We start from the raw sequence: 22217 nt of genomic DNA, 5'->3' as shown, positions 1-22217 counted from the left end.
CATCATAGAGCAATGATTATTAATGAACACTATAACAGTAGTATGGATTGTTGCGTGAATAATAAACAACTGATAAAATGACCTAGTCCTAATCTATAGTAAATATTAACAATGCAATTGTCACGCTACACTGCTGGAAGGAACACGAGTTGAAAATAATCGAGAGAGTCTTTATTAAGCCAACACAGGTAAATCCAACATGGAACACAGGAGGAAGACACACGTATGTAACTGGTTGACCCGACAAACACAGACTGAACAGACATGGGTTTTAAAGACAGCCTAAAAAGGGACTAAGGAGACACACCTGGAACTAATCAATTAAGGAGGGACAGAAACTGGGTCACATAGAACATGGGGAATGGAACACATGCAGGGAAAACACAACATAATGAGTCAAGGGGTGTGACAGCAATAAATAGGCTATGGTATAATTTTACAGTGTTTGTTCTTTCAAAACAGAAAACGTCTTTCACAAACATCTACATCTCTGTCTCACCTCACTAATTTTCAAACCCTGGATACCAACAGAATGAAAATCTTCTGGGCCCAGTTTTTCAAAAAATGTAATCTGGATCAAATTGTTCAAAAAAATCAAAAAAGTAATCTGGATCAAATTGATCCGGATTTGGAAATCCCATGTTTTGCTATCCAGGATCACCTGATTCATTTTACTTTTATGCCAGTTTTTTTTAAAGGAACCTTGGATTGGATCACTGTGATCCAAATACCAAATTTCAGGATAACCAAATCCTGTTTACCAGAGTCTCAAATGGAACCAACAGTGTAGCCTACTGGCTTAAAGAACAACAGTTTGCAAAATACCGGTGGCCACAAATAGCCATTGTTTATTTTAATTTTAAGCAACAGAATCACTGTAAAACAATACTATTCAATAGTCAAAAATCATTTACAGGACAGATACCAGCTTTTTCCCATCTCTGCCTTTAGGAGATGTATCTCCATCTGCACTTTTTTTCTGCTGCAGTTGGGTAAGCATGCAAGATTTAACCCAGCAATTTCTATTTCTGCTCTTTCGGTTTCCCGTTTCAGAAGCAACTCATAGCTGTCACCATCCTGGTTTGTAGCTGAGGAACGTTTACGTTTTCTTGTTGAAACGTCTTGGACTGTCTTCATTACATCCACTGGGGACCTGTCTTCCTCCTCAGTCACTGAAGTCAAGTCCAGGACAAAGATTTCCACTGCAGGAGAATTTTGCTCGCATTCTTTGAAGTCCTAGTTTCTGTAATTGTGGCCTCTCCATCTGCTTCTATGCCTTCAATGCCATGCAGAGCCTCTGATTTTTCTCCTCCTATGATATCCTATGGTCCTAAGGACCATATCAGTGAAATCACCCCTCTTATATGGCTTGTTACCTATTTGGGGGTTCTTGGCTTCAGTAAGGTCTTTCGTTGCCTTAGCCCTAAGGTTCTTCCATCGCAACATAACTTGTTTTATGGTCCTCTTTTGGCCAGACTTCATGGCATTGACATGATTGGTTATGTCCTCCCAAATGTTGTGTTTTCCTTTTTGGTCAGTTCTCCACCCTTTGCAGAGCTGAAACCTCCTACTATCGAGGCAATATTGGCCTGAACACCCTCCAGCATTGCACAGGTTTCTGCCACAGTGAAATTAGGCCCTTTTGATTCCACTGTTCCAACTCTGTGGTGTCGCCAACACTGATCTTAAAAGCCTTGAGCATGATTGCTTTGGCTTGTGCTCAATTAGGCTTACACCAATCAGCTCATTCCTGGTTAAAGGGTGACACCATTTAAACACATCATGTCTTTGCATCCATTCCTCTTAGCCTACAGAGGCATCCCAATGGCGGGTATTGTTCATCGTTACCATAGGAGAAGGTACCTTCAAAGGGTGCACGCTGAGCGTGCCAAACCACTAGAGCAATACACATCAGAAGAACTGTATGCACGTTTTCGCTTTGGGAGAGATGACATTGCAGATCTTGTCAGGCCAACACCAAACCCAAAGGAGTCATGCTTTATCCGTGGAGGAACAGTGCTTAATCGCTCTGCGCTTTTACGCATGTGGGACTTTCTACCAAGTAATTGGTGACAATATGGGCCTGAGAAAAGCAACCGTGAGTAATGTGGTGGGGCTACGTCAGTAGCAACTGGGCAGTCTGATCAATCAATTTGTTTCCTTTCCCAAGGATGACCAGAAAGCAGCTCAGACTAAGCACCCCAACTTTCAAATGGGGAATATGCCTAGCACTATTGGTGCTATTGATTGTACTCATGTGCATATCTAAGCACCTTGTGAAAGGGAGTGGGAGTATGTCAATCGAAAGGGGAGGCACAGCATCAACATCCACTTCAACATCCACTGAGTATATTTGTTGTTGTCATTGCCATTAATATACTTTGGAATTATAGAGCTGTGAGCAACAGTGACGTTTATTTGACAGCTGATAGCTTTGAGATTGTAGATTTTTTTTGTTTTGTTTTACCATATCTCATTAGATGTGACATGCTTCAAATATGAAGAAATGTATATATCATCAGTAAACAGATTTTGTGATCATTCACTTAAAAAAAAAAAAAAACTGCTGAACTGGTTTTATTTGGTTCGAAAAATCACAACTGAATCCACCCTTCTGATGGGATCAGGATAATCCTGTTTTTTTGGATCAAATAGATCCCAAAACCGAGTTCAAAGTTCTGAAAAACCCAAAGGGCAGTTTTTTTCAAATCAAATGTAAGATCAGATTAAATGCTCTGATCTTAGTTCAGAATCCCTCTTTTGCTTTTGAAAAACCCATTTCCAAGATTTGATCCAATCCGTGATCCGAAATCCCACTGGATTACTTTTGAAAAACTGGGCCCTGATGATTGGTCACATATGTGCTAAGTAGACCAAACAGTTATCTCTTATTTCATGCAAAATTAATAAAGTAATTGACACAGACTGCTTTGAGCCATCCAGTAAAACGCTCAAATCTGCAAAGCAAGCCACATCACAGAAGAAGGAAAGTTTGTAAAAGAACTGCATGCATAAGAGTTGCATTTCCATTTATTTTAGCCATTTGAGACTGAAAACATAATACTAAAGTAATGAATGTACAAACATGTGCTCAAAAATGTTATATTAATTTAGTTATCTTAATCAAGCGTGGGTGGTTGGGGTGGTTCTACCTCCCTGAAATGAGTTTCAAGATTCCTGTGGAAAAGACACTGTGAGGGTAAATCCGTTAGGATACAGTTAGGGCACCGGTTCTCAATTCCAGTCCTCAAGCGCCCCAGCTCTGCATGTCTCTCCTTGTTAACACACCTTATTCAGATATTCAGCTCGTTAGAAGTGAGCTCCGTGCATGAACTGTGTTCCCATTGACATGGTACCTACACAGTGTTTATTGCTCCTTACTCCCTGAGCAGGGGAAATCTGTTGAAGTTTACTTCACTTCGGAACATTCATTCACGGATTTGCGCTGCACAATGTCTTCACACACGAACAAGTGTGACATCATATACCTCTGTAAATAAATACAATTTAAATTCATATCTCACTTCAATGCACTTTGAATGGAACATATACGTTTGCTTCGAACTGGAATCATAGCGGAATATCCTGTGATGTCGGGCACTTACGTGTGAATAGAACAAACGTCTGAAGCTATAAGTGAAACATACAAAATGTGCAGAGCAGGGGGGTGTGAGGACTGGAATTGAGAACCGCTGAGTTAGGGTATGTTGAAAAACTGTGCGCTGCAGTTCCACTTTTTAACACTGATTTATGTTGCAAAATTATGGAGCACTCTTGAGCACCGGAGGTCTCAGGCACCATCTGCCCCGGTTAGTATCATGTATACTTGCCTGTTAAAGCTATGCTCTGGATTTTAATATATACTGCTTACTTTACGACCTGTTAGGACGATTTTGAAGTTGGAGGAGAAAAGTGTTGGGAGTTTTAGACATACCCTGTCTTGAACCATTATACACAGAGTACTCATGCGCCTCACAGAGCTAGATAAGATGAGCATTTGTGGTAAAAAAAAAAAAAAGTGTATAAATTAGGGCTGGCCAATTTAACGCGTTATTATCGTATTAACGCAATAATAGATTTACGCAGACAATTATTTTATTGCGCTAATGCAATTTTTTATTATTATGAAAGTCCATTGCTCACTGGCTCTGAATACACACATAGACAAACCATGGGTCACAGGAGGGGTGGGATGTAGGCTACTGACTTGGGATGATGTCATTACGCATCTCAACCAATGAGAGCATATGGGGTGGGCCTAAGACTTTAGCAGTGCTCACATGATGTGCTCACAACTTCATAAGTGGAAAATAGAACATTTCCGATAGCACGTAAGGGCAGCAGAGAAGCGCTCTCTATCAGCACAGTGGAGTGCATAGTTTTGTTAACTTTGTGGTTTATTTTGAGTCGTTTGGGACGCAGTAACACACGCCCTCTCACAATATTTTGCTTTACAGATCTATCGCTTTTGCCACTCAGAAATGTTCACGCAATCATGCTGCACGTATCAGAAGTTCAGCGCTCCGACACTACATGCATACCGTGCCCGAGCCAAGCTGAACCGTGCTTTGGCCCACTTCTTCCAACCGAGCCAGGGCAGCTAAACGAACCGCGCCTGAGCGCGGCATGGAGCAAGCACACTAGTCAAACGAACCAGGATTTGGGGATCAAACACGATCAGGCACGATTAAGATTGCCTATTGTGAGTACTTATTCTCCCGCATCCCGCAAACACGAGTCTCTATTCCCGCACTCGCCCATCAAGTGTTGTCCCGCGCCGTACTCTGTTGTGCTGGGTCCTGCGATAGTGCAGGTCTCGGAAGGTGCCTGTTATAATGTTATGATCAAGGCTCTGGACTCTGAGCATAACTTGTTTTTCGATAACAAACTTTAAAATATTTTCTATGAAAACGTTAATGCCCTGGCAGTGGCAAAAAGCTTTGGTTTTATATTTAATTTGATTACATTAATGTTATAAGTTAAGATTTACAATAAATATTTTAACTGCTACAATGTAAAATAAATACTGCTGTAAAAAAGCACCTTATTTGTTTAAAGTGTTTGCAAACCAAATGTTATTACACTTTTGTTTATATAGCAGTACTTTTTAGTGACAAATGTGCACAATACACTACTTTTGAATTCATTATTGAATTTTGTGCATAACAATGCGATTAATCGCGATTGATCACAGAAAATCATGCGGAAAACGTAATTCGTGGGAGAAGTTTTTTTTTTCTTTGCTGTCAAAAAGTATTCTTGTAGCTTTGCAAAACTGAAGTTGAGACACTGATGTCACATGGACTGTTTTACCGTTGTCCTTACTATGTTTCTGGACCTGGGAACATTACAGTTGCATTGCCGTATATGCAGGGTCTGCGAACTCTCACATTTAATCAAAAATATCTTAATTTGTGTTCCGAAGATGAACAAAGGTCTTATGGGTTTGGAACGATATGAGGGTGAGTAATAAATGACAGAATTTTCATTTTGGGGTGAACAAACCCTTTAAATTCTTTGAGACTTGAACATCTTGGATGACATGGGGGTGAGTAAATTATTAGGAAATCTTTATTCTGAAAGAGGAGAAATTCTTTTAAAAACTGTTCCTTTCATGTACTCTGTACTGTAGCATGCAAATAGGGCTGGGCGATATATCTAACTATATGATCATGCGCATCTAGTCAGTAAATCTGGTTCCGTGATTACTGCTAAATCGCCATCACCTGCTTTCAAATGGAGCGGCATTTAATAGACAGAGCCGTAGATCACTGACAAGCTACGCAATATCAGGTTCATTATCGAAGGCGATTCATCTGCGATAATGAACGCGATATTGCGTAGCTTGTCAGTGATCTACGGCTCTGTCTATTAAATGCCGCTCCATTTGAAAGCAGATGATGGCGATTTAGCGGTAATCAAGGAACCACATTTACTGACTAGATGCGCATGATCATATCGTTAGATATATCGCCCAGCCCTACATACAAAATATGTATTTATGTAGTTGTGTGTGTTGTGTTCGTGCCGCGCAGTTTGTAGGTCTCCGTCTTACCAGCTAACAGCAATATCTGTTCACTCGCAATTGTCTAGAAATGTGTCGATGAATAGTGAATGTTTGTCGTTGTTATTATTTGGAGTTCTGATAAAGAATAGAGCAATACGTTGTTGTACAAACTGCAGTGCTTTATCAATACGTTTCTGCATTGGGCTAACGCATATACCATGGCTGTTTGAAAAAAAAAATGCATATTATAAGACAATGAATGTTTTATTTTTTACCTTGCCTGCATGTCAATCTGTTGTTGGGGACTCTCAAAACCAAAATATGAACCTTTCATAACCCATAATAGGGGTACTTTATTTCCAAGATTGCAATATTCATAAGAATTCCTTCGTAAGTCTGCAAAGTTGTTCATATGTAAATAAATTGTTTTAGATGTCGTCAGTACCTCAATTTTGTACGTTTAGATGCTTCTAAATACGTCAGTATTGTATGTTTCAGTGTCTATGCAAACGTAAGTAAATGTACATTTTGTAGAACCACTCTTTATGTAAAATACATATGAATTCTTATTAAAACATGTTGAAATATCAGATGGCTTCAATGATAAAATCTCAGAAATGTGCTCATTCAAGCAGCAAACTACTAAACAGATGAAACATTGTACAGTATGAAAAGAATATAAATAACTATTTAATTGATGTGTAATTGACACCAGCAGTCAGACCAGTAATGTTATACTGGTGTGACATCACTGATGTGTCTATGACTGTTGCATTTCCAGATGTTTCATCAGCAGTCCATTGAACTTTAAAGGACAATTTTAAACAGTTGTCCATGAATAAAAATACTCACTTGGAGATGATGTTTGAGACTCAGTTGAAGGAGAGCTTGTAGTGGCAGGAGCTGCTGAGACATTTAGATCTACGAAAAAACAATACAAAATAAAATAAATAAATAAATTCTTAAAACAATTAAAATGTATATTAAAAAATATTTTTTTTTTATTAAAATACACAAAATTGCTGAAAACTGTTTGAATACAATTTTGTCTTAATATTTACTATTTCCTACTTCCCAAAATAAAATTTTAACTGATCGTTGCTGATGTTTGATACTTAGAATTTGACATGAAATAATCACAATTGATATTACCACATTGATTATAAATATGAATAAAATACAGATATAATTTTCCTGTTCACACATTTGCTCAATTCTCCAGTAATAAGTTACTTGCCTGTTAAAGCCATGCACAGGATTTTAATATATACTGCTTACTTTACTCCTGCGGGTGTGGCTGTTGGACAGTGTTATTTCTGCTTCCTGCTTGCCTTGCTGGTTTGTGATTGTAGCTCTGTGTAGCTGTGTTTTTCTTTAGAATCTTACTATCACTCTCTGTTGTTTAAAGTGATAAAATACAACTTAATTCCCACCCTATTTCTGATATTATCTATCAATCTAATCTGATTAATTTGATCGCTTTTATTCTAAATCCGCGAGTGCAGCACACCTGCATTGTGTTAGCATTCGTTAGCTTGTCATTAGTGTTTCCATTCATGCCTATCGCTGTTTTCTTTACTTTTTTCTTTTCTCCTCTCCTCTCCTCTCCTCTCTCTCGCTACTCTTTCGCTCCGGTTTTTCACAAGTTCATCAAACAACCGTGGTAAGAATTTTTCATCAAGCATGGTGAGTAATGGCTTCTCCTGCTATTGTTATTTGCACCGCTTGCCACATATATAGCTTATCTCTCTCTTTCGGTGACTAGGGATTCACATATGATAAATGCAGGGAAATAGTTAGGTTGACAGAGAAGATTTCAGAATTAGAGACATGCATCCAAACTTTAATTGAGGACAGTAAGAATGTGAGGGCTCTAGATATGGCTTTGGATGCAACTAGCTCAGGGAGTCCTGTACATTGTTCGTTTCCGGTAACAGTGCCTCTGCAGCAGGGCAACTGGGTGACTGTGAGGCGGCATAGTCGCGGGTCAAAACACCGCTCTTCTGTTCCGATCAAAATATTAAACAGGTTCTCCCCACTCAGTGAAGCACCTACTGAGAAACCTGATGAAAGTGCTCTAGTTTTTAGCGATTCTATTGTACGGAACATGAAAATAGAGACACCAGCCACCATAATCCAATGTTTACCAGGAGCCAGAGTGCCTGACATCTTGGCAAATTTAAAAGTGCTGGCTAATTCTAAACGTAAATACAGTAAGATTGTTATTCACACCGGCGCTAATAATGTTCGACTTCGCCAGTCAGAGATCACTAAAAATAACATTAAAGATGTGTGTGAACTTGCAAGCATGATGTCAGACACTGTAATATGCTCTGGTCTCCTCCCTGCTTACCGTGGTGATGAGATGCATAGCAGAATGGTTCATCAATGGCTGGACTTCAAATCTAAGCCCTCACAACAAAAAAACAAACATATAAAATACAACTAAACTAGCTTTTGCAGCAGACCTGACCTGTTGAAAAGAGATGGTCTTCATCCCTCCTGGGGTGGTGCTGCTCTACTCTCTAGAAATATGGCACATAGTCTTAGAGTTTGTACTTGACTAACTGGGGCCCAGGTCAGGAAGCAGACAGGCTGGCTAAACCAACCGCCTGCTAGCCACCTCACATCACAGAAGTTAGTTAATTCTCAGCACACAGAGACTCTTTCACCTAGATATCACACTATAGAGACTGTGTCTGTTCCCTGAACTACAAAATACAAAAAAAACGTCCAAACCAATTTAAAAGTAACAATTTAATTGAGGTTCAACAAATAAAAAACAGATGCAATACGGATAAACAAATGATAAAGCTTGGCTTACTGAATATCAGGTCCCTTTTTACGAATCACTTTTGGTAAATGATATGATATGAATGAGATGATTCTGTTTGACAGAAACCTGGCTAAAACCTGATGATTACATTATTTTAAATGAGTCTACCCCCCAATATTACTGTTATAAACATGAGCCACGTCCAAAAGGTAAAGGGGGAGGTGTTGCTTCAATTTATAACAATGTTCTCAGTATTTCTCAGAGGGCCGGCTTCAAGTATAACTCATTTGAAGTAATGGTGCTTCATATAACATTATCCAGAGAAACGAGTGTTAATGATAAATCCCCTGTGATGTTTGTACTGTCTACTGTATACAGGCCATCAGGGCACCATACAGACTTTATTAAAGAGTTTTCTGATTTTAAATCCAAGTTAGTGCTGGCTGCAGATAAAGTTTTAATTGTAGGTGATTTTAATATCCATGTTGATAATGAAAAAGATGCATTGAGATCAGCATTTATAGACATTCTGAACTCTATTTGGGTTAGACCACACGTGCAAGGCCCTACTCATTGTTGAAATCATACTCTAGATTTAATACTGTCACATGGAATTGATGTTGATGGTGTTGAAATTATGCAGCCAAGCGATGATATCTCAGATCATTATTTAGTTTTGTGCAAACTTCATATAGCTAAAACTGTAAATTCTACTTCTTGTTACAAGTATGGTAGAACCATCACTTCTACCACAAAAGACTGCTTTGTAAGTAATTTATTATTATCTTGTAGCCCAATTGAACCATGCTCTGGCCCACTTCTCACATCCGAGCCAGGGCTGGCTAAACAAACCATGCCTGAGGCATGATTAAGATTGCCTATTGTAATTAATTACTCCCCGGCATCCCCCACACATAAGTCTCTATGCCCGTCCGCACTCGCCCATCAAGTGTTGTCCCACGCCGGACTCTGTTGCGCTGAGTCCTGCGATAGTGCGATAATGTTATGATTGAGGCTCTGGACTCTGAGCATAACTTGTTTTTCTATAACAAACTTTAAAGTATTTTCTATGAAAATGTTAATGCCCTGGCAGTGGCAAAAAGCTTTGGTTTTATATTTAATTTGATTACATTAATGTTATAAGTTAAGATTTACAATAAATATTTTAACTGCTACAATGTCAAAGAAATACTGCTGTAAAAAAAAAGAACCTTATTTGTTTAAAGTGTTTGCAAACCAAATGTTATTGCAATTTTGTTTATATAGCAGTCGTTTTTAATGAAAAAAGTGCACAATATACTACTTTTGAATTCATTATTGTATTGTGTGCATAACAATGCAATTAATTGTGATTAATCACAGAAAATCATGTGGAAGACTAACTTGTGGGAGAAGATTTTTTTTTCTTTGTGCTCAAAAAGTATTCTTGTAGCTTTGCAAAACTGAATTTGAGCCACTGATGTCACATGGACTGTTTTACCGATGTCCTTACGTTTCTGGACTTGGGAACATTACAGTTGCATTGCCGTATATGCAGGGTCTGAGAACTCTCACATTTCATCAAAAATATCTTAATTTGTGTTCCGAAGATGAACGAAGGTCTTATGGGTTTGGAACGATATGAGGGTGAGTAATTAATGACAGAATTTTCATTCTGGGTGAACTAACCCTTTAAATTCTTTGAGACTGAAGAGAGACATGAACATCTTGGATGACATGGGGGTGAGTAAATTATCAGGAAATCTTTATTCTGAAAGAGGAGTAATTCTTTCAAAAACTTTTCCTGTCATGTACTCTGTACTGTAGCATGCAAAATATGTATTTATGTAGTTGTGTGTGTTGTGTTTGTGCCGCGCAGTTTGTAGGTCTCCGTCTTACCGGCTAACAGCAATATCTGTTCACTTGCATTTGTCTAGAAATGTGTAGATGAATAGTGAATGTTTGTTGTTGTTATTACTTGGAGTTCTTATAAAGAAACTGGTGTACAGACTGCAGTGCTTTATCAATACGTTTCTGCATTGGGCTAACGCATATACTATGGCTGTTTGAAAAAAATAAATGCATATTATAAGACAATGAATGTGTTTTTTGACCTTGCATGGATGTCAATCTGTTGTTGGGGACTCCCAAAACCAAAATATGAACCTTTCATAACCCATAATAGGGGCACTTTAATTCCAAGATTGCAATATTCATAAGAATGCCTTCGTAAGTCTGCAAAGTTGTTCATACGTAAATAATTTATGTTTTAGATGTCGTCAGTACCTCAGTTTTGTACGTTTGGATGCTTCTAAATACGTCATTGTATGCTTCAGTCTCTATGCAAATGTAAGTAAATGTACATTTTGTAGAACCACTTTTTATGTAAAATACATATGAATTCTTATTAGATCATGTTGAAATATCAGATGGCTTCAATGATAAAATCTCAGAAATGTGCTCATTCAAGTGGCAAACTACTAAACAGATGAAACATTGTACAGTATGTAAAGACTATAAAAAAACTATTTAATTGATGTGTAATTGACACCAGCAGTCAGACCAGTAATGCTATACTGGTGTGACATCATTGATGTGTCTGTGACTGTTTCCAGATGTTTCATCAGCAGTCCATTGATCTTTAAAGGACAATGCCATTTCAAGTGATTCATCCAATTTCAGAAGCACAAATGATGTGGAGATTTCAGTTACTGTGAGATTCTCAGTCACATTTAATCCTGATAGCAACTGATTAGTGATTCTTGCACCAGAAACAGCTGTAGAAATCATACAATTTCCAATTCATATGAGCTCTAGGTTCTGGATGCAGCTGTGCAGTTTTCTGCTCAAAGTAAATCTGAGATGGCATCAAATCTGAATCCCAATTAAATCAGTACAACATACTACATTAATAATAAATTGAATTGAATTTTCAATTTATCATGTTTAAACAGTTGTCCATGAATAAAAATACTCACTTGGAGATGATGTTTGCGACTCAGTTGGAGGAGAGCTTGTAGTGGCAGGAGCTTCTGAGACATTTAGATGTACAAAAAATAAATAAATAAAATATACAAAATAAAATAAATAAATATATAAATTATTAAAACAATTAAAATGTATATTAAAAAATACAAAATAAAATGTATTAAAATACACAAAATTGCTCTACAATTTTGTCTTCATATTTACTATTTTCTACTTCCCAATGTAAAATTTTAACTGGTCATTGCTGATGTTTGATACTTAGAATTTGACATGAAATAATCACAGTTGTTATTACCACATTAATTATAAATATGAATAAAATACAGATATAATTTTCCTGTTCACACATTTACTCAATTCTCCAGGAATAAAAATACTCACTTGTAGGAACTGATGTTTCAGACTCAGTTGAGGGAGAGCTAGAAGTGGCAGGAGATGCTGGGATACTTTTTTGCATTTTGTTGTAGAACGGGAAAGGCGGAGCTGGAAAAATAAAACAAAAACAACTATGGCTGTCAGCGAATAGGAACAGGAGTATAATTTGGGGAGTAAGTGATGTAGCTATATATAGTATAACAAAATCAAAAAGATGGCAAGTTCTTCGAGAGTGAAGATCAAAGGAAGAATTTGCGAGTGTCTAGAGTGGAAGTTGCAATGTTGCAATGAGATGCTGGAGCAATCGGCGGAGGGTTTCAAAGAGAACATTATCCGAGCTGCAGGACCAGCACACAGGGGCGGAGAGAGGCTAATAAATAATTCATATATTATATAAAATTGTGTTGCAGAAAATCCTTTACATGTTAAGGTATTCAGAACAGAGCAACATAAAAAAAAATCTGAAAAAGCAGCTATACAATTATAGGGCAAAGTTTAGTCATAGCCTATATGTGCCATTAAAATTTGTCTTTTATTTTTTTAATTGGACAGAATTATAAAATAAAATGCTAATTATAATTGGGCCTGTTTTAGGCTTTTCCTAATTTTTATATTTTAGATAAAAAAAAAAAAAATAACTTGCCATCTCCTTATTGGACATGCCTTTAAAGAGAAATACAGGGATTAAATAATGAAGTAGGCTAGTAATTTAAAGTAGGATAGTAATTTAAAGCCTTCTATATATTTGTTATGTCTGTTTTGGGTTTTGTTTCTTGTTCATTGTTTTCATGTCTTATTTTGTTATTGTTTGATTTTGCTGTTTGTGTCATGCTTCCCTTACCCTCTTGTCGTCTTGCTATTGGTTCCTCTTGTTCATTGTGTCACGTTCTGATTGGTTTGTCTTGTCATGTGATTTATCAGTTATATTTACTCATTGGTTATCTTAGACGTGTCTGTTTCCCATTGGTTTGTTCTTGTCATGTGACCTGTATTGTTTGTTATAAGTAGTCATGTTTCTGTCATTAGTGCTTGTCGTGTATTAACGTAACATTGCAACCTGGTGTCGGTGAGTCTAGTCTGTTCATGCCACGTCAAGTCTGTTTCATCAAGTCTGTGTATCTTGTTTGGATTATTGTTTGGATTTTGGATTACACCTGTAAATAAACTGCACTTGGGTTCATCTACACTCACCTCAGTGGATTGATCGTTGCAGAATACACAACCTTAAAAAATTAACCTAGCAGTTGTTTGTCTCCTGCGTCTTCGCCAAGGAAGCCTGGCCATTGAGGACTATGTGGAGGACTTTTGTGGTTTGTGTCATCTTGTGGATTTTAATGATGTGGCCCTTAAGGACATATTTCGGGTGGGTCTTAATGAGCCCATTTGATCTCAGCTTCCTGGGGGAAAAGTTCACTGGTCCCTTGAGGAATATATTGACCATGCCCTTTTCCGGGCTGGTTCATCATTTACTGTGGGGATTGCTGATGAGGAACACAGCTATCCCACAGTACCCGCCACATCAGAACTTTTCCACATCCCAACCATCATGTCGGGAGTTGTTCACGTTACGCCAGCCAAGCCAAGGCCTACTCCCACCATGTCTGCCAAGCCACAGCCTTCTCATGTCATGCCTGCCAAGCCAAGGTCAACTCACATCTCGTCTGCCAAGCCAGAGTCCACTAACATCATGTCTGCTACGCCAAAGCCTGCTAAAGTCATGCCTGCTACTCCAGAACCGGCTCACATGTCAGGGTTTGTTCACGTCATGCCTGCCAAGCCAGCACCTGTTCACGTCATGCCTGCTACGCCAGAGCCTACTCGCATCATGTCAGTATCTCAAGAGATTCTCTACAACATGGCTGCTATTCAAGAGCTCCGTCGCAAAATGGCTGCCACTCAAGAGTCTCTTCAGAAAATGGCCGCCATTCTAGAGTCTCGTCACACCTCAGCTGAACTTCCAGAGTCTCGTCACACCTCAGCTGAACTTCCAGAGTCTCGTCACGCCTCAGCTGAACTTCCAGGGCCTCGTCACGCCTCAGCTGATCATCCAGGGCCTCGTCACGCCTCAGCTGATCATCCAGGGCCTCGTCACGCCTCAGCTGATCATCCAGGGCCTCGTCACGCCTCAGCTGATCATCCAGGGCCTCGTCACGCCTCAGCTGATCATCCAGGGCCTCGTCACGCCTCAGCTGATTATCCAGGGTCTCGACACGAGATGGCCGCCACGCCAGCGTCCCCGGCCAAGATGGCCGCCACGGCAGAGTCCCCGGCCAAGATGGCCGCCACGGCAGAGTCCCTGGCCAAGATGGCCGCCACGGCAGAGTCCCTGGCCAAGATGGCCGCCACGGCAGAGTCCCCGGCCAAGATGGCCGCCACGCCTGAGTCTCGTGAACTCACTGCCTGTCCTGTCTCGGCCACGGAGGCTGCTCATGAACTCACTGCCTGTCCTGTAATGGCCACGGAGGCCGCCCAAGAACTCGCTGTCTGTCCTGTCACGGCCAAGTGGTCTGTCCATGTTTCTGCTTCACCATGGTTTCCAGCTCTGCCTTCACTACCTGGCCACCCCACTGGGCCTGCACCGCCATGGCTCCCCGCTGTTCCATGGTCAGGACCTGTTCCATGGTCTGTCTCTGCTTCACGGCCCAGGTCCCCCTCTGCTCTATGGTCTGTCATTGCCTCATGATCTGGTTCCACCACTGCTCCTAGCTCCAGGCCCGCCATTGCTCCACCCTCCAGGTCCTGTTCCTTTTCACGGGCCTGGCCCTCCATCCCTCCCCCTGTTCTGCCTCCACTCCACCACCCTCCTGGACTTTCTGGGTTTTGTTTTGGGCGTCAGGAGCCGCCCTTGGGGGGGGGGGATATGTAATTTCTGTTTTGGGTTTTGTTTCTTGTTCATTGTTTTCATGTCTTATTTTGTTATTGTTTGATTTTGCTGTTTGTGTCATGCTTCCCTTACCCTCTTGTCATCTTGCTATTGGTTCCTCTTGTTCATTGTGTCATGTTCTGATTGGTTTGTCTTGTCATGTGATTTATCAGTTATGTTTACTCATTGGTTGTCTTAGACGTGTCTGTTTCCCATTGGTTTGTTCTTGTCATGTGACCTGTATTGTTTGTTATGAGTAGTCATGTTTTTGTCATTAGCGCTTGTCATGTATTAACGTAATATTGCAACCTGCTGTCGGTGAGTCTAGTCTGTTCATGCCACGTCAAGTCTGTTTCATCAAGTCTGTGTATCTTGTTTGGATTATTGTTTGGATTTTGGATTACACCTGTAAATAAACTGCACTTGGGTTCATCTACACTCGCCTCAGTGGATTGATCGTTACAATATTTTAATTTTTATTTATTTTTATCAGGTCTGTGAGGCAATTCACTGAGTTTAGGTTCATCATTGTGAAGCGCTCCTGTTCAAACCCCAGACGGCAGAAAGTGTTTGTTTTCTTTATTTTATAAAAGCACTTTTTGTTGAACTTGTGAGCACACACAAATAAAACTAGCCCCTTTATAGTTTAGAATGAGGTATTACTCTTACCTTTATTAGCAAAAATGACTGTGTATTAAGTTGTTTCCACTGTTAGAAAAAACTGCAAGTGATCGCGCTAACGCCTCCATGTCCTGCAGAGCAGCTTCAACTCTCTGCACAAACGTCTAGGTTAAACATTTAAACTAACACTGAGATATGCTTGAACTGTTTTATATCTATAGGTTTTATTTTAGGCAAGTCGTGATGATTTCAGAAGGCTAAATTTATTAAACACGGCTATGATCAATTCACTGTCTGCTGCTGGCTGTAAAAAATAAATAAATATACATTTAACAAAAAATGCTACAAACATTTTTCTAAATTTACTTTATAAAAAACCTAAACGAAATATAATCACTTTTCCAGTACATACAAAATTGAACTATTTTAATAGCTGAAACAGTAGTATAAGCTTTTTTTTGTGGGGGGGGGGGGGTACTGGCTAGGATACTGGCTAGAGCCTACATTTGAGGCACGTGCAGGGCTCTAATCCACTTCATCCGATGCTGTTTTTTACTGTGAGCATGCTCTTGATATGTATTTAAAGCCATTTAACATGTACATGAAAAATGTAGAAACATCCGACACAACTATGGGGCACCATTGTGCATCAACAAGCATCAAAACAAAAAAGGAACCTCAAGGTTGATCTAAGAAAATGTGTGAAAATGTATAGGGCCCCATTTCTATATTTTACCTGGGGCCCCCAATTCACTAAATCTGCCCCTGACAGCGCAGATACGTGTGTGGTTTCAGGAGCTGAAGGAAAGTGTATCTACCTGGATACCTGGATGCCTTCTTTTCCTTGGAGAAAATTCACCTCCATTCACTGTTTGGAAAGCTCTGTTCCCAAAGTTCACGAGCGGCCAGTCGGATGGCTCATGGCTTGCCGTATGCACACACACACACACCCAATGTTCACCCACACCACATTTGCCCTATGCATTCCATAATGTACAACTCCACCTAGTGTGGTGCAGTAAAGTTGGTTTTATACAGGTATATCGACATTCGTTAGATATTCAATCTTTTTTGGAAAATGTTCACGCAATCATGCTGCACATATCAGAAGTTCAGCACTCCAACACTACATGCGTACCGTGCCCGAGCCCAGCTGAAGCATGCGCTGGCCCTCTTCTCACAACTGAGCCAGGGCCAGCTTAACGAACTGTGCCTGAGCACGGCATGGAGCAATCACACTAGTCAAACGAACCGGGATCAAATGCGCTCAGGAACGATTAAGATTGCCTAGTGCGAGTACTTATTCTCCCGCATCCTGCACACATGAGTCTCTATCCCTATCCGCACTCGGCCATCAGGTGTTGTCCCGCCCCGTACTCTGTTGTGCTGGGTCCTGCGATAGTGCAGGTCTCGGAAGGTGCCTGTTATAATGTTATGATCGAGGCTCTGGACTCTGAGCATAACTTGTTTTTCTATAACAAATTTTAAATTATTTTCTATGAAAACGTTAATGCCCTGGCAGTGGCAAATAGCTTTGGTTTTATGTTTAATTTGATTATATTAATGTTATAAGTTAAAATTTACAATAAATATTTTAACTGCTACAATGTAAAAGAAATACTGCTGTAAAAAAGCACCTTATTTTTTTTTAATTGTTTGCAAAACAAATGTTATTGCACTTTTGTTCATATAGCAGTACTTTTTAATGAAAAAAGTGCACAATACACTACTTTTGAATTCATTATTGAATTTTGTGCATAACAATGCGATTAAAATCATGCGGAAGACATAACTCATGGGAGAATATTTTATTTTTTTTATCAATACGTTTCTGCATTGGGCTAACGCATATACCATGGCTGTTTGGACCAATCATTGCAGTTTAGTGTCACACAAAGGAGGGGTTTGGAAAGATTCATTGTTGAGCGAACCATTTGGGAGTCGTTGAGCAAACAAGGAAAAAATAAATGCATATTATAAGACAATGAATGTTTTTTTTTTTTTTTTTTTTTTTTACCTTGCATGCATGTCAATCTGTTGTTGGGGACTCCCAAAACCAAAATATGAACCTTTCATAACCCATAATAGGGGCACTTTAATTCCAAGTTTGCAATATTCATAAGAATTCCTTTGTAAGTCTGCAAAGTTGTTCATATGTAAATAATTTATATTTTAGATGTCATCAATACCTCAGTATTGTTCGTTTAGATGCTTCTAAATACGTCAGTATTGTATGTTTCAGTGTCTATGCAAATGTAAGTAAATGTACTAGAACCACTTTTTATGTAAAATACATATGAATTCTTATTAGATCATGTTGAAATATCAGATGGCTTCAATGATAAAATCTCAGAAATGTGCTCATTCAAGTGGCAAACTACTAAACAGATGAAACATTGTACAGTATGTAAAGACTATAAATAACTATTTAATTGCTGTGTAACTGACACCAGCAGTCAGACCAGTAATGTTATACTGGTGTGACATCACTGATGTGTCTGTGACTGTTGCATTTCCAGATGTTTCATCAGCAGTCCACTGAACGTTAAAGGACAATGCCATTTCAAGTGATTCATCCAATTTCAGAAGCACAAATGATGTGGAGATTTCAGTTACTGTGAGATTCTCAGTCACATTTAGTCCTGATAGCAACTGCTTAGTGATTCTTGCACCAGAAACAGCTGTAGAAATCATACAATTTCCAATTCATATGAGCGCTAGGTTCTGGATGCAGCTGTGCAGTTTTCTGCTCAAAGTAAATCTGAGATGGCATCAAATCTGAATCCCAATTAAATCAGTACAACATACTACATTAATAATAAATTGAATTTTCATTTTCAATTTATCATATTTAAACAGTTGTCCATGAATAAAAATACTCACTTGAAGCTGATGTTTGAGACTTAGTTGAAGAAGAGCTTGTAGTGGCAGGAGCTGCTGAGACATTTAGATCTATGAAAAAAAACAATACAAAATAAAATAAATAAATAAATAATTAAAACAATTAAAATGTATATTAAAAAATACACAAAAATGTATTAAAATACACAAAATTGCTGAAAACTGTATGAATACAATTTTGTCTTCATATTTACTATTTTCTACTTCCCAATGTAAAATTTTCACTGATCGTTGCTGATGTTTGATACTTAGAATTTGACATGAAATAATCACAGTTGTTATTACCACATTAATTATAAATACGAATATAACGGATATAATTTTTTCCTGTTCACACATTTACTAAATTCTCCAGGAATAACAATACTCCCTTGTCGGAGCTGATGTTTCAGATTCAGCTGAGGGAGAGCTAGAAGTGGCAGGAGATGCTGGGATACTTTTTTGCATATTTTGGTGGAACAGGAAAGGCGGAGCTGGAAAAATAAAACAAAGACAACTATGGCTGTCAGCGAATAGGAACGGGAGTCTAATTTGGGGAGGAAGTGATGTAGCTATATATAGTGGAATAGAATCAAAAAGATGGTGAGTTTTTCGAGAGTGAAGACCAAAGGAAGAATTCGCGAGTGTCTAGAGTGGAAGTTGCAACGTTGCCCCGGTTTCAGCTGAGCACACACTCACGCACTGTGAGATGCTGGAGCAATCGGCAGAGGGTTTCAAAGAGAACATTATCTGAGCTGCAAGACCAGCGCACAGGGGCGGACTTACCCAGTAGGCAAAGGTAGGCGACCGCTTTGGCCCCGCTAAAGCCAGGGGGCCCCCTAAGATGCTTTTCAATTTCTACATAGAAATATTACGCCAAATAGAAGCAGAAAACCATGCTATACACACTTTTATGAGATCGGGTTAGCCTACAACAATTAATTTGTTGGCTATACGAATGGTAATACAACAAATTCATGGCATGGGTAAAAAAAAAAAAAAAAAAAAGCTAAATAATTAATTCATATGCCATACAAAATTGTGTTGCAGAAAATCCTTTACATGTTAAGGTATTCAGAACAGAGCAACATAAAAAAATCTGAAAAAGCACCTATAAAATTATAGGGCAAAGTTTTACATAGCCTATATGTGCCATCATAATTTGTGTTTTATTTTTTAATTGGACGGAATTATAAAATAAAACGCTAATTATAATCGCGCCTGTTTTAGGCTTTTCCTTATTTTTATATTTTAGACATCCATCAATTATGGTGATGGAAAAAAATAACTCGCCATCTCCTCATTAGACATGCCTTTAAAGAGAAATGCAGGGATTACATAATAAAAGAGTTTCTATTTTCGATTTGAATTATTTCATTTTTAAGTAGGCTAGTAATTTAAAGCCTTCTATATATATATATATTTTTTTTTATCAGGTCTGTGAGGCAATTCACTGAGTTTAGATTCATCATTGTGAAGCGCTTCTGTTCAAACCCCAGACGGCAGAAAGCGTTTGTTTTCTTTATTTTATAAAAGCACTTTTTGTTGATATTGTGAGCGCACACAAATAAAACTAGACTCTTTATAGTTTAAAATGATGTGTTACTCTTATGAGCAAAAATGACTGTGTATTAAGTTGTTTCCACTGTTAGAAAAAACTGCAAGTGATCGCGCTGGCACCTCCATGTCCTGCAGTGCGCGCTTCAGCTTCAACTCTCCGCACAAACGTCTTGGTTAAACATTTAAACTAACATTGAGATATGCTTGAACTGTTTTATATCTATAGGTTTTATTTTAGGCAAGTCGTAATGATTTCAGAAGTCTGTTGCTGGCGGTTAAAAAAAATACATTTAACAAACAAAAAATGCTACAAACTTTTTTCTAAATTTACTTTATAAAAAAACTAAAGAAATATAATCACTTTTCCAGTACATACAAAACTAAACTATTTTAATAGCTGAAACAGTAGTATAAGCTTTTTTGGGGGAAAAGACTGGCTAGGGCCTACATTTGAGGCACGTGCAGGACTCTAATCCACTTCATCTGATGCTGTTTTGTTCTCATCTGTGAGCATGCTCTTGATATGTATTTAAATCCATTTAACGTGTACATGAAAAATTTAGAAACATCGGACTCAAATATTGGGCACCATTGTGCAGCAACAAGCATCAAAACAAAAAAGGAACCTCAAGGTTGATATAAAAAAATGTGTGAAAATGTATAGGGCCCCATTAGTATATTTTGCCATCCACGTGAGATGCAAGAATCCCCATCACTTTGCAGGAATCATCCAGCCAGTAAAATACTGCTGGATCTACCTTTGACACTGTAGCACCCAGTTGTTGCATGGTGTCTTTCACCCTATTATACCAGAATAAAGAAGCATCTGTTAGGCCATAAACACATTTTTTTAACTTCCATATAATTTCTTTGCTCTGCACTTCTTTTGGTGGGCGAATGTAAATGTCTCTGGTTAACTCTTTACCTTGTAAAAAGGCTGCTTTAATGTCCATGGAGTGTAGTGGCCATTTTTTCTGACATATGACTGCCATGATCATTTTTAGAGACTCTGAACTACATGTAGGTGAGTCTTTGGGAAGGTCTTGAGTGTTTGTTTCTTCAAAGCCTCTCGCAACAAGTCTAGCTTTAGGCAGAACTCCAGCAGCTGTTTCTTTTAGTGTGCACACCCATCTTGTGGAGATGCACTTCTGCCCTTCATCTTTCACTTCTTCAAAGACGTCATTTCTTTTCCAGGTGCTGAGTTCTGTATTTTTTGCAGCTATGAAGAGATCATCATGTGCTATCAATATATCATCCTCATTGTAGTCAATGCTCAGCTTAGAATGTTCGGGTGGAATCGCCTGAACACTGTCCATCTTTTCCAAGATCGACTGATCCAGTTGTCCCAGCAATTTCCTCAGGCTCGCTGTACTGCAAATTATACCAGTTCTTGTGCTTTCCCGTAGCCTTTTCCTGCTCGGCCTGAGGATTTTTCCAGTGTGGGTTTGTCCACTTTGATTGTCTATTTATTTCACCGTTTGGCCAATTTTTTAGTCTTAGGCCTTCACAGCTCATGGATGAGTGGGTTTGTGTCGTCTGGGAGACTGATCAAGATCATCTCCTCCTGGCAGCACTGATGTAGGAGGTTCAGCTGTCATCTTCAGCATTAGTAGGTCCATCGTTTACTGGTGTCACTTCGTCATTTTCACTTTCAGTGTCACTGAGATCTGCTGCTGGTGTTACTGTAGGATTTTTCGTATGTTTTCATTTGTTCTCTTTCTCTCTTCTCAGTTTTGTTTGTGGATCATCCACCTTTCTTAGTCTAGACTGATGCACCCGAACATAGGTTCCGCCTTGCCTGACAAATACCACCACACCATCTTGGCCTATGACCACACCTGGACCTTTCCACTCATTACAGTCTACTCGCTTATAATACACTTTGTCCCCTGTTTCATATTTGTCATGAACGGGCCGCAGTTGCTTACGGGCTCTTCTGATTCTCTCTGAGCATTCGGCTTCTGTGAATGCTTTTCTCATTGCATGTAGTGTTGTGATTTGCTTAGTTATCCAAGTACTCTTACTTGTTTCCATAGCAGGGGGCTTATCAGTGAGGACTGAGGGTAGATTTGGGTTCTGCCCAAACACTAACTGGTAGGGACTATAACCATGGACATTGTGCAGAGAGTTCTTTGCCATTAATGCCCAATCTAGAGCTGTCTTCCAGT

The 22217-nt window shown here is 39.0% G+C and overlaps 1 long non-coding RNA gene and 1 pseudogene across 1 annotated transcript; one reads left to right on the top strand and one right to left on the bottom strand.

Annotated features, from left to right (window-relative positions):
• Positions 1-1824: 1824 nt before the first annotated feature.
• Positions 1825-22217, top strand: part of LOC122135693 — a 71203-nt pseudogene continuing 50810 nt past the window's right edge.
• LOC122135628 lies at positions 11747-13081 on the bottom strand. The gene is made up of 3 exons (XR_006153630.1): positions 12967-13081; positions 12132-12233; positions 11747-11794 (listed from the first exon to the last, which is right to left on the bottom strand). It is a non-coding gene; the product is annotated as an uncharacterized LOC122135628 (long non-coding RNA).

The sequence above is a fragment of the Cyprinus carpio genome, chromosome A25, assembly GCF_018340385.1.
Source record: "Cyprinus carpio isolate SPL01 chromosome A25, ASM1834038v1, whole genome shotgun sequence".
NCBI classification, from domain to species: Eukaryota; Metazoa; Chordata; class Actinopteri; order Cypriniformes; family Cyprinidae; genus Cyprinus; species Cyprinus carpio.
Note: the sequence above shows the minus strand (reverse complement) of the source record. Positions and strands in the feature narration are given on the sequence as shown.